This window comes from Pan paniscus, chromosome 9 (assembly GCF_029289425.2).
Source record: "Pan paniscus chromosome 9, NHGRI_mPanPan1-v2.0_pri, whole genome shotgun sequence".
NCBI lineage: Eukaryota > Metazoa > Chordata > Mammalia > Primates > Hominidae > Pan > Pan paniscus.
Window position 1 is genome coordinate 57,485,571 of NC_073258.2, and position 14,561 is coordinate 57,500,131.

General features: G+C 37.1%; 1 pseudogene; it reads right to left on the minus strand.

Moving 5' to 3' along the window:
- Window positions 1-404: 404 nt before the first annotated feature.
- LOC100968967 (protein FAM8A1-like) lies at window positions 405-1,554 on the minus strand (annotated as a pseudogene).
- Window positions 1,555-14,561: the final 13,007 nt, after the last annotated feature.

Here is a 14,561-nt window from a genome sequence, read left to right on the forward strand (position 1 = left end):
GTTACATAGATATTTACAATACACAACTGGACATTTTCCATTATTTTGGGATAAACTAAAATAAATTTTAAAGTTTCATTTGGAGATTTCAAAGCTGAAGATGCTTTCAGCAAATTCTTAGATCTTAAGAAAATGCCTTAGATCTTAAGAATACATTGTCCATTGTTTATAAATCATTTGCCTTTTTTATCTAAAAATTTTAATACCTGAATTTAACAGGTTTTTCTTCTGGACAAGTTCTTTGGCATTTAAGTAAAATCAATACTTTCAGAGTAGTCATCTGCATCACACTGGAGTGACTGCTTTAATTTCTAAATCATCAATTAGTGTAGCCCAGGGATACTGATGGCCTTGATACATAATTTAGTCTTGTCATTATAGCGTGTGGAAATCAGGGCTTTGGGGGCATCATCTGACCCCATTTCTTTTTACCACAGTGGTTCCTGCCACAATATCATAGGCTGATCGATTATGCTGAAAAAACAGCAGTGTGATGCAAGCAGGGAAAAAAGAAGCAATTGAAAAATTCTTGATCAAAGCTCATGTAGTGGACATTGTAATGCTAACATTTGAGGAAAGAATCACTAAAACCCGACTTAGTGCAATAAGCACTAATGTATCACATGTCACAACTCGAAGCCCCACCAGGAACTTCCCTGGGGTAGCTCCACCTGCTCCCCAGATGCAAATTATCTCATAGAAACAAATTAATAATCTGCATCATTTTCTGCAAGTCTTCCACTGATGTGTCTTTATCTATTTTTTCCATTACATAATGCATAGCAAACTTAGAGATATCCTTTATCCCACTGAGGTGCATAATGCTTAAGACAATGGTTGCTTTTACAAAGAAGAGAATAAAGAAACTCACCATCCTGGGCCAAGGATGGAATAACATATTCTCCGCCTGCCTGTTGCCCGGTCTCACTCAGGCTTCACGAAGGGGCTGCTGATCCTACCTTCGTCACTGGAGTGGCCCAGACTGATGCCTGCACATGAGAAGCCCGGGGTCTCAGGCCAGCTACTGGAGCCTGGGTGCTGATGCCAGCAGCTGTACCCGGGTCAGGGCCGGCGGCCCAGGACTCAGGAAGTAGAAGGGGCTGTAATAGCCCAGCCACTGGGACAGCAGCGCTGTCCGAAGGGAAGCTCTGCGGGGACTGCTGGGGGCTGCAGCAAGCCGGGAAGGCGGCCTGGCCAGCGGTGCCAGGTGAGGTAGCCACAGCAGGACTGATACAGCCACTCGCGCACTTGCCGGGAGCACTCGGTCTCTCCCGCGGGGCTGTGGCTTGGGCACTTCGGCAGCCCAGCACGGAGCCGGAAGCAGCCTCCCCGCGCTTCCTGAGCTCACGGGGGCGGCTCTTGATTTGTCAGGCACAGCCGTGAGGCCCGGGCTGTGGGCTGGCCAGGGGCTTGGGGTTTGGCCTGGGGGTCGTCATGGGGGCATGGGACGGTGGCGGCAGGAGGGCCTCTCAGGGTAGGGAGGGACTCGTGGCCCCCTCCACCCTCGTCGTGCCCAGGAGGGCGGCCTTGGGCTTCCTCGGGCCCCTCTGCCATTGTCGCCTCAGCAGCACCCAGCACCCTCCGCCGTACCTGTCACTGCTCCGTCTTTATACACCTTTTTGAAAAAATCTCTTCCAATTCTCTCCCATTCATCCAACTCCATAGTCCCCTGTTCCGGGAACCATGGGCAAAACAGCTTTACTGTACTAAAAATTGATAACAAACAGTACCAACTTTTACTCCCCCACTTCATAATACATGCTTTAAAAAATTTAAATAAGCAGAATGTCTGCATTCACTTTGTCCCATTGTTACCCTGGTCCTTCCCAGCGCTCAGCTTTCCCGCCGAACTTCTTTTAGACGACCTCGGGTGTCCTTTGATGAGGCGTCCTCTGCTTTCACACGCTCTAGCGTTCCTTCACCAGGGTTGCCCCACATTGGGCACCAGGAATGTTGGGGTGCTCAGACCCAACATCAGGTCTTGGGGGCAATGAAGTCCGGCGGAGTCAAAGGAATGAGAAAAAGACAGTTTGAGAGAGAAATTGGGACCAGGGGGCCATCACAAGTGTGGAGGCTGCGAAGTCTTCAAGCTCTGGGAGGCCATGCTACTTATTGGTGCTCAAACAAACAGTTGATGAGGATGTGGGGATTGAAAGGAAACAGTGTATGAAGTGAATGAGAAACATTTGGCTGCTTGAGATAACAAGAGTTCTAGAAGCAAGGAGCCAGCAAGTCTAGCAGACACGCAAGCCCTGCCTCAGCTTCTCTCTCAACACTCAGCTTTTCTCCGAACAAAGGACTATTGGTAAAATTTAAACATTTCAAAGCAGTGACACTGTGGCTGCAATACTGAATTCCTTTGTTCAGTCCACTGCATCTCCTATTCTACAATAAAACCCTTTGAAGGCATACCCTGACATCTGGTAAGTTCAAAAGAATGTTTTCAAAAATGCTGGACTTACGGTTCTTACTTGTAAGGGAGGAAAGAGCCAGAAAGACAGAATGGAATTCAGTGAAGAAAGAACAAACAGTTTCATCTGGGAAGAATGGTTTCAGACAGCTTACCAATCTCCAGTCTTGCTCTCCTCCCCTGTCCTTACTTCCTGAGTCAGAACAGCAAGATCTACACATAAAACTAATCAGTTGCTGCTAACTTCCACAAGGTGAGAGTGCTCTAACTCCTCTAAGCTATAGGTTTGGACCTTAGGGTGGGCTCCCAGAAGGTTCTACTTGATAGTTGTGTGGGTTAAACCTGACATTCCATGAAGTTATAACTAAATTCTGTGTTTTATTTGACTGAATATTTTAAAATGCAACTACTGCTCGAATTGAAATTCATGCTTGCAGAGTTCCATGTTTTCACTGAAGAGAAACTGAATGGTAGAAGAGGAGAGACAAAGAGATTAGGCTAAAGCAGATTTTACTAACTTTAATCAGACCTGTTCCACTTTTTTTTGCTCATGTCCCACATTAATTAGATTAAATAGAGGACCAGTACTTATCACTGAAATGTTTGAAAATCACAGTGTAATGATCTGTATTCTATGGGGCAATATTAGGAATAAACAGTAATTTATATGTGATGTAATAAATGCTCAATGCTTTTAAATGCCCTCTAAACTCTGTTATTTTCACAGTGATATCTTAAAGGAAATAAAACTTATAAAATTAAATATTCATAATCCCTCTATATTGACATAAAACAAATATTTTAGTAGGAATAGATGCACATGTTGGTAATCATTAAGCTTATATTAGTTTGGGAGTTTTTCTTTTTTCTTAAAAAATAAAATTACACATTTAAGTTGAAATGTATGTAAATATTTAAAAGAAAAAATAATACAAATTTTGTCATAAACCAAAGGTCAAAAAATCATAAAATCTATAAATATTATTTTATTAATGAAATTCCAGACAAATCTCTGCACATTTGGTGGTAAGGGTGTTCTTAATGATCATTCCTACACCAAAAGAGATAGCATTATTTAATAATGTCATTGATTTTGAGCCGTATAAATATACCCATTAAACATCAATGTATCAGTAACTCAATCCTTTGTTAGCTGGGTCCTAAAAATGCCTGCAGATAAGCTAATGCACTGTTTTGTCAGATAAAGTGTGATGAAGTGGAAGTCAGAATATTAAGGGAAAGTGGTCTTAGTTGGTCATGGTTAATATATCTTTGCTTTGGGAATTTTCACAAAGACATATTACTTGTGAGTTTATTGTTAAATCCCTACCCAGAACGTGCAAGTGAGGGAAACTAAAATTTAAACTACAGTAGCTTCATGCTATCTCTATCTCACTTTTTAATAATATCACAATTCCATGAGAATTCTTTGGAAAATATGGAAGTATACTAGAAAAAAAACTGTGACGCCACTGTGTAGGTGAAATAAAGTCTAACATTTCCATATTAATAACTATATAATTTTGTCAATTGATGTGTTCCAAACATTATTGATATTTACAGTTTAACTTACTTCATAATTATATGTGTATTTAATATGGGTCCCTTCTTTTGATAGAAATTTTCTTGTTTTTTTTTTTTAGTTTTAGGATCAGATGTAAAAATAATGTTTATTACCTATCATGAATAACACCTTTTGTCTACAAATGTTATAATTTGTTTAGATGACATTACATAAAATCTTTTAACAACTGCTCTGTTTCTTCCTGGAAGAGATAACTGGACTAAATGGGCCAAAAGAATCTAACAGTGCTTACTGAATTCATTCTGATGGAAATCACAAGGTGGCTTGAGCTGCAGCTCCCCCTTTTTTGGGTCTTCCTCATCATCTACGCATTCACAGTGATGAGCAAAGAGTGCATAATCATTTTGAACAATGTGGACTTGGGTCTACACAACACTTGTGTATTTTTTAAATCAGGTACCTGAATTTTATTCATCTTGGTAATTCTATGGTCATTTATCCCAAGATACTGGTAAACTTTGTTGTGGCTCAAAATGCCATTCCCTGTTATGCATGTACCATGCAGATGGCTTTCTTCATTATGTTCATTATCAGTGAACTTTTCGTCTCATCAGCCATGGCCTATGACCACTATGTGGACATCCATAGCCTTCTGCTATAAAATGTTATGTCTCAGGAACTTTGTCATGTGCTGGTGGGTATTCCATACCTTTATAGTACCTTTCAAGCTCTGATGGTTACTATAAAGATTTTTATATTGACCTTCTATGGCTCCAATGTCATAAGTTATTTCTACTGTTAAGATGTTTCTTTGTTAGCCATGGTGGACTCAAATGCATGAGGAATAGAAATGTTGATCACACTATTTTCAGTACTTAATTTGATATTCTTTCTTCTGGTAGTCCTAATGTCCTCCATGCTGATTCTATTAACTATTTGTTGAATGCATTCTGCAGAGAGCAGTAAAAAACTTTCTTCACGTATGTTTCTTGTCTGATAGTGGTGGTTGTGTTCTGTGGGTTTCTATACTTTATGTACTTGCAGCTCAAATTCAGTTCCTTTTTTTTTGATAATAATAAAATGACCTCCATGTTTTCCTCTTTAGTGATTACCATGCTTTACCATTTGGTCTGTAGTGTAAAGAACAAAGGGAGTAAAAAAAATGCCTTCTATAGTTTTTTTATGAAGCAGTGAAAACTTTGTAATTTAATGGTCAATATGGAATATTGTTCTAGGAAGCTATGATAGAGGCAAATGTCACTAATGAATATTTCTAGTACATATAAATACATTATTTTGGGCTCCACAGCAAAAACTGGGTATAACACACACAAATAGGTTTTTCCTTTTCTTTAGGCAAACCAGTCTTCAAGTTTTATATCTCAATTAAATGTGAAGTTCTTATCAACATCTCTTGCTTCTGATTCAATGTTTTCTTTAGTTATTGTATAGAAGCTCATATTCCTTGCCATATAAACACTTATTAAACTCTACATCAATAAAATATGTGTTCATTTCTTTAAAAAAGGTATCTTCTCAATATTATTTTCAAAAAATAAAGCAACAATTTAAATTATGAGAATAATCTGCAGGAAGCATATATTTGGGTGATTTTTATTAAATTAATTCTGACAATTTCTGCCTCTTAAATGGATAATGTAATTCATTTACACTTAAAGTAACTACAGATACTGATTAGTCAGGAGAGGGGCAAAATGATTGATCAGACAAGCCAAGAAGTTCTGCTCCCGTTGGGAGAAACTAAATTATGAGTAAACCAACATAATATGAACAGATCTTCAGAGAGAAAACACCAAGAGTGAATGGAGAAGTAATGCAGGCTCTGAGGTTGAAGATAAAAGAAGCTGGAAACCCTGAGTGGAATACTTGAATGCTAGAGCTAGCTCCAAGTCACCAAATAGCTCCTGGGGAATGGATGAGAGAAAGGACTGTGGAATGGCTCACTCTCACTGTGAACCTCTGAAATCCTAGCTACAGGCAACCCCATCTCATGATGAACATTTGAGCTGGCAGGAGAATCTATCCAGACAGTAGACAGAGACAAGGCTTCATTGGAGTGGAGCTGGGGGCCTTTGTGCATGGAAGAGCTCCAGTGGAACATGGCCATATGTGTCCATCCCCTAGGGCTCTAAATCTCCCTTTGGGAAGCTCTATCCCCAGCTGACTGCTAGGCTCGGAGAAAGCAGAGCCAACTTCCCCTTGGAACTGGGGCCTATCTGTTCTGCAGAAATTTCCTGCCTTCTAGCCCCTCCCATGGCCCCTGCCTGGCTACTCCACAGAAGTGTATGCACAGTGCAAACTCTGTTGCCCAGCCTGGATGTTTTGCTCTATTTCAGTATGTAACTGGTTGGGTGGGAGCATTTTGGATTCTCTAGCACACTCAGAACCCAATCCCTAAGGTACAGAGAATTAAGCTGTGAACCAGTTCTGGTGCCCCAGGGCTAAGGCATGCAGGTTGGGAGCGCCAATCCAAGATCTGTGGCTTGTACTTGTCTGGGAGAGGACCCTACATTCTCAGAGGACTGAGAGGGTTGAGATGCACAAGTTCATAATCTGGCATGGTGTCTTCTGCAGAGCTGGTCTTGAAAGGAGGTGGACTACCTCCCTAATAAAGCTTCTGCCCAAGGGAGTCCTGTGGCCTGGAACACCTAACAAAAGAAATGCAGGTGTGGTTCCAATAATCAGAAGGGGCTCCTCTAAGGTCCAGGAGTGAAGCTAGTGAGAGGGGTCACTTCTCTCCCCTCCACACAGCAGGCACACACAAGAAAATACAAAAGAAGCCATGCAGCTGAGTCAGAGCTTATCTACTGGCCATTACTCCTAAGCATCATCTCCTGGATAGCAGCCCAAACTACAACACCAAAAATATTTTGCTATTATACCCTCCTGTGAAACACAGGGCAAGCATGTAGCCACAAATAAAGACTCTGTACAGAGCCTTGGCCCTCTGAAAACATCTAGAAACAAAGCCAACCGACTATACTCAATTTACATCACAATTAAAGGAACAACAGTCTTCCCAGATGAGAAAGAATTAGCACAAGAACTCTAGGAATTCAAAAAGCCAGAGTGTACCCTTACCTTAAAGTGAGCCCACTAGATTTCCAGGAATGGTTCTTAACCAGTCAGAAATGAATGAAATGACATGCATAGAATTCAGAATCTGGGTAGCAATAAAGATGATCAGGATTCAGAAGAAATTTAAAACCCAATCTAAGGAATCCAAGAAATTCAGTAAAATGGTTCAAGAGGTGATACAGACATTTTAAGAAAGAACCAATGTGAAGTATTAACAGCAGAATAGATCGAGCTGAGGAAAGCATCTTAGAGCTCAAAAACCAGTTCTTCCAATCAACTCAGTCTGAAAAGAAAAGAAAAATAATTTTTTTTTTGAGACGGAGTCTTGCTCTGTCACCCAGGCTGGAGTGCAGTGGCACAATCTCAGCTCACTGCAAGCTCCGCCTCCTGGGTTCATGCCATTCTCCTGCCTCAGCCTCCTGAGTACCTGTGACTACAGGCTCTTGCCACCATGCCAGGCTAATTTTTTGTATTTTTAGTAGAGACGGGGTTTCACTGTGTTAGCCAGGATGGTCTCGATCTCCTGACCTCGTGATCCACCCGCCTCGGCCTCCCAAAGTGCTGGGATTACAGGCATGAGCCACTGCACCCGGCCCAGAAAAGAAAAATAATTTTAAAAATAAACAAAACCTCTAAGAAATATAGGATTATATAAAGAAACCAAATCTACAACTTATTAGCTTTCCTGAGAAAGAAGGAGAAGGAATAAGCAACTTGGAAAATACATAAGAGGACATAGTCCACGAAAATTACCCTAAACTCAGTAGAGAGATTGATATGCAAATTCAAGAAATACAGAGAGCACCAGATAGATACTGTACAAGAAAACCATCCCAAAGGCTCATAGCCATAAGATTCACCAAGGTCAATGCAAAAGGAAATAAATCTTAAAGGCAGCCGGAGAAAAGGGTCAGATAACATGCAAAGAGAACCTTATCCGCCTACCAACGGACCTCTCAGCAGAAATCTTAAAGGCCAGAAGAAATTGGCGCCTATTTTCAGCAGTCTCCAAAAAAAGAAATTCCAACCAAGATTTCATATTTCACCAAACTAACTTCAGATGTGATTGAGTGATAAAATCTTTCTCAGACAAGGGAATTTGTTTCAACTAGACCAGGCTTACAAAAAGTCTTCAAGGAGGTCCTAAACATGGAATCAAAATAAGGACACTTATTGCACTTAAGCAAAAATGCACTTAAGCATACAGCCCACAGACACTATAAAACAACTACACAATCAAGTCTACATAACTACCAGCTAAAAGCACAATGACAAATTAAAATCTCACATTTCAATACTAATACTAAATGTAAATGGGCAAGCTGAATAAAAAGACAGACTCAACCATCTCCTACTTTTAAGAGACCTATCTCACATGTATTAACACCCACAGGCTCAAAGTAAAGGGACAAAGAGAGAGCTACCATGCAAATGAAAAAAAAAAAAAAGAGAAGGAGTCACTATTCTTGAATCAGATAAAATAGACTAAAACAATAACAAGGACAGAGACAGATATTACATAATGATAAAGTATACAATCCAATAAGAAGACTTAACTATCCTAAACAAATATGCAGTCAACTTTGGAGAACTGAGATTCATAGAACAAGTTGTACTTGACCTATGAAAATATTTAGCCACAAGATAATAGTGGGAGACTTCAACTTCCCACTGATGGCATTAGACAGATCTTTGAGGCAGAAACCTAACAAAGAAACTCTGGGCTTAAACTTGACACTTGACCAACTAAATCTAATAGACATCTACAGAACACTCTGCCCAACAACCACAGAATAGACATTCTTCTCATTGACCATATGTTCAGTAATAAAGCAAATCTCTACAAATTCGAAAAATCAAAATCATACCAAGCACACTTTCACACCACAATGCAATAAAAATAGAAATTAATATCAAGGACATCCCTCAAAATAAAAAAAATGACGATTAAACAATTTTGTTCTGAATAACTCTTAGGTTAACATCAAAATTAAAATTAAGGCATAAATTTTAAAAATGTTTTTCAAGTAATGAAAATAGGGAGACAACTTACCAAACTATCTGGGATATAGCTAAAGCAGTATTAAGAGGGAAGTTTATAGTGCTAAATACCTTCAATAAGAAGTTAAAAGATCTCAAACTAAAAGTCTAATTTTGCACCTACAAGTACTAGGGAAAAACAAACAAACAAACAAAAAACAGAACAAATCAACTCCAAAGCTAGGAGGAGAAAATGTAGAGTAGAACTGAACAAAGTTGAGACACAAAAATTTACACAAAAGATCAATTAAACCAAGTGTTGATTCTTTGAAAAATTAAACAAGATTGATAGACCATTAGCTAGATCAGAGATAAAAATTTGATATTACATTGTTCCCATAAAATACAAAACATCCTCAGAGAAAACTATGAACTCAATGCACACAAATTAGAAAATCTAGATGAAATGAATAAATTCCTGGAAACACACAATATCCCAAGGTTGAATTAGGACTATATTAAAACCCTGACTAGACAAATTTTTAGTTCTAAAACTGAATCAGTAATAAAAAAAAAAAAACCTGCCAACCAAAAAAAAAAAAAAAAAAAAGCCCTGGATTAGATGAATTCACAGCCTAATCCTACCAGGTGTACAAAGATCTGGTACCAATTCAACTGAAAATAATACAAAAAATTGAGGAGGAGAGACTCCTCCTTAACTCATTCTATGAATGCAGCATCTTCCTGATGCCAAAATCTGGCAGAGACACAGCAAAAAAAGAAAACTTCAGTCCAATATTCTTGATTAGTATAGATGCAAAAATCCTCAAAAAATATTAGCAAATTGAATCTAGCAGCATATCAAAAAGTTAAAACTTCATAATCAAGTAGGCATTACTCCTGGGATGCAAGGCTATTTCAACACATGCAAATCAATATATATGATTCAACACACAACCAGAATTAAAAACAAAAACATACAATCATCTCCATATATGTAGAAAATGCCTTTTATAAAATCCAATATCCCTTCAGGATAAAAACCCTCAACAGACTAGGCATTGAAGGAATGTACCCGAAAATAATAAAAGCCATCTGTGATAAACCCACAGCCACATCATACTGAAAAAGCAAAAGCTGGAACCATTTCCCCTGAGAACTGGAATAAAACAGGTATGCCCACTCTAACCACACCAATTTAACATAGCACTAGAAGTTCTAGCCGGAGTAACCAGGCAAGAACACCAACAAAAAAAGGCATAAAAGTAGAAATAGAAAAAGTCAAACTATCTCTTTTCCCTGATTATATGATTCTGTATGTAGAAAACCCTAAAGCTTCCACCAAAAGCCTCCTAAATGTCCAAGCTAAGAGTCAAATCAAGAACACAATCCCATTTACAGTATCCACAAAGAAAATGAAATACCAAGGAATCAGCTAATGAAGGAGGTAAAAGAACTCTACAAAGAGAACTACAAAACACTCATGAAATGAATCAGAGACGACACAAACAAATGGAAATACACTGCAAGCTCATGGACAGGAAGAATCAATATTGTTAAAATGACCATATTGTCAAAGTAATTTATGGATTCAATGCTACTCATATCAAAATACTAACATCATTCTTCATAGAATTAGAACAAAATATTCAAAAAAAAATCTAAAATTCATATGAAGTCAAAAAAAAGCCAAAATACACAAAGCAATCCTAAGCAAAAAGAACAAAGATCACTCAACTGAACTTCAAACTATAATGTAAGGCTACAGTAATCTAAAAAAGCATGATACTGTCACACACACAGATCACTGGAACAAAAGAGAAAACTCAGAAATAAAGCCATACAACTACAACCATGTGATCTTTGACAAGGCTGACCAAAAAAAAAAAAAAAAAAAAGATGAGGAAAGGACTCACTATTCAATAAATAGTTCTGGGATAACTGGCTAACCATATGCAGAATATTGAAACTGTACTCACTACTTTTCACCATACGCAAAAATTAACTCAAGAGGGATGAAAGATTTAAATGTAAAATTTCATACTATAAAAATCCTGGAAGATAACCTGGGAAATAACCTTTTGACCTCAGCCTTGGAAATTAATTTTTGGATAAGTCTGCAAAAGCAATTGCAACAAAAACAAAAATTTGACAAGTGAGACCTAATTAAACTAAATTGCTTGTGCACAGCAAAATAAACTATCAACAGTATAAACAGACAATCTTCAGAATTGGAGAAAATATTCATAAACTGCATCTGATGAAGGTTTAATATACAGACTCTATAAAGAACTTAAACCAACCATCAATCAAAAAACAACCCCATTAAAAAATGGGCCAAGGACATGAACAGGCACTTTTCAAAAGAAGACATACAAGTGGCCAACAAACAGATAAAAAATGCTAATCATTACTAATCATCAGAAATGCCAATCAAAATCACAACAAGATACCATCTGACACCAGTAAGAATGGCCATTACTAAAAAACAAAACAAAACAAAACAAAAAAACAGAGGCTGGCAAGTCTGCCAAGAAAAGAAAATGCTTATACACTGCTGATGGGAATGTAAATTATTTCAGCCACTGTGGAAAGCAGTTTGGAGATTTCCCAAAAACTTAAAACAGAGCTACCATTTGACCCAGCAATTCCATTGCCAGCTATACATTCAAAAGGAAAATGAATCATTCCACCAAAAAGACACATGCACAAGTATGTTCATCATCACACTATTCACAATAGCAAAGGCATGAAATCAACATACGTTCCCATCAATGGTGGATTGGATAAAGAAAATAAGGTACATATACACCCTGGAGTACTATGCAGCCATAAAAAAGAACGAAATCATGTTCTTTGCCACAACATGATGCAGCTAGAGGCCATAATTAAAACAGAATCAGAAAACAAAATACTGCGTGTTCTCACTTTTAAGTGGGAGCTTAAACATAAACATAGGAAAGATAGGCACTGTGGACTACAATAAGGGGGACAAGGGTGTCTGTTGAAAAACTACTTATTGAGTATATGCTTGCTTATGTGAGTGAAGGGACCCATACCCCAAACCCCAGCATCATGCAATATACCCATGTATCAATCCTGCACATGTATCTCTGTATCTAAAATAAAAGTTGAAAGTTAAAAAAAAAAAGTAATTACAGATGTTGGAAGACATACTTTCTACTTATTGCCATTTTTTTCTTAGATGTAATATTTTTGTTATTATTTTTCATCCTTTCCTCCATTTCAAGTTCTCTTTGAGTTTGTGTTTGAACTCTAAATTATGCATGGCTATATCAAATGTCCATAAGGCTTTTCAAAGAATGACCTAAGAATTTTAAGCTGAACAATTCATAGGTATCACACTGAGAAGGAAGATATTCTAGTTACAAAAAAGCTGGAACGTATCATCCTTGATCAACAACTGGGCACCCACTAGAGATTTCAGAGACAAATGTTACTCCAAATGCTTCTGAGGGCTTGAAAACAAGTGTCAAATACTGCTGACTAATCTTTGTTTAAAACATTTAATATTCTTTCAAAAAACAATGCAAAAATATACAGCACTGATTAACACAAAATTCACAATATTCAGCATCCAATCACAAATACTAGACATTTGAGAAAGCAGGAATATGTGGCCCTATCTTGAAGATAATTCAAGTAGATATTGAAATGGTATAATGATAGAATTAGCAAGCAAGGGCTTTAAGACAACTGTTATAAATATGTTTAGTAAACTAAATGATTTAACAAAAACATTAACACAGTGAGAAAAAAGTGAAGATTTATGAAACAACATATATGGGGCTTCTAGACATAAATATACAGTATTGGATATGAAAAATATATATTGAGTGAGAACAATGGCAGATTATGAACTGAACAAAAGATGACTTAAACAGTCAACAATGAAGACTACTGAAAATGAAGCCAGAGTAAAAATATACTGAATGAAAACCATGAAAATAGTCTTAGTGATTTGTAGAACAATAACAAGTTATTTAAGTCATGTTTAATTTTAAGTCTAAGTGTATAGAAGAGATTATATAGTGCAGAAAATACACAGTAAAAAATATTGGCCAGAATTTTTTTCTAAATGTATTTTAAAAAAACCAAAATCCTAGACATACAAAAAGCTAAAATAATTCCAAGTAGGGTAAATTGAAAGGAAATTATGCTAAAATGCATTATAGTCAAATTTCTGAAAACCAATAACAAAGAAAAATTCTTAAAAACAGCCAGAGATAAATGATACATCATAAAGAAATGAAGAAATTATTTGCCACTGATTTCTTGACATAAACAATACAATTAATAAAATATTATCTTAGCTTAATATAGTTTATAAGAAATTGTTTTATGTCAGTTTATAATCATATATTCAACAAAATATATGTGGTCAATGGATGTATTATCAAATATTATATAATTTTTTTCAAGAAAGTCATTATTTCACTTACTTGTGACTTGTTGGGGATTATATATGTAATATTTGCATGCAATGCTGAAAATGGCATTTGTGATTTCCAGTCTTTAGTGATATTGCATAATTTATTTTTTCAGTTAGACAAAGGCATAAGTATTTACGACTTTTTCTTAATGGAACATTCGGAGAATAATCAACAGATATTCAAGGCACTTTCCCTCAGGTAATTACGTAGAATTTGTTTAACCTTGAGTCAGGTTAACATTTCAACACAATGAGTCTCAAGGGAGGAGAAAAAATTTAAATCCATTCTGTAGCCACCTATGAGGCCTAAAGCAGTAGAAAGCAAAGCAGATTCTCCATTGAGGTAAGCGGAAATATTGGTCTTAGAAAATTTCAAAGGGTACATCCTTAAAGTAGGTTGTCACCAAAAATCTTGAAGGGTCCCATTCTCTGCAAAACTGTTGCCTCCCTTGCAATATACTGTTCTGTCATCAATAGGACAGATGTGCAGACAGACCTGTTATACAGTCTCCAATACTCGGGGCTGGTCATTATTTATGCTACCTTAGCTTTCAAATTACTTCATGCTTCAGTCATCTATTTTAACAAAGATCTTTATCATTATTTACCTTGTGTCTTTCCTGTCTCATTCTCACTTCCTAACAATGAAGGGTATCCCTAATGGAGAAGTGGTGTGTTAAGAGTGTTTATGAGAACATATTCTGAAGGCAGAATGGCTTTACTTGAATCCTTACACTACAACTTATAATGTGAAAGATCTTTGTTAAATTATCCAACTCTTTGTGCCTCAGTTTCTTTTTCTTTTAAATGGGGATGATATTACTGCCTACTTCCTAAAGTTATTGTGTAGATCATATGAGTTAATATGTGTAAGGCACTTGCAAAATTGCCTAGCATGCAACGGATTTCTTTAGGTTCTTGATATTCATTTGTATTTCTCTATCCACTGAGCCCTTTTTTATGATTCTCTCTTAAATGTTCATGAATTATAAGAACAGCCAGGTTTTTTTTTTTCCTGTAGAAGGATGTATAATTGGGGGATTATACATCCCCCAATTGCTCACTAGAAGCAGCAATTCAATAGGCAAAAAGTT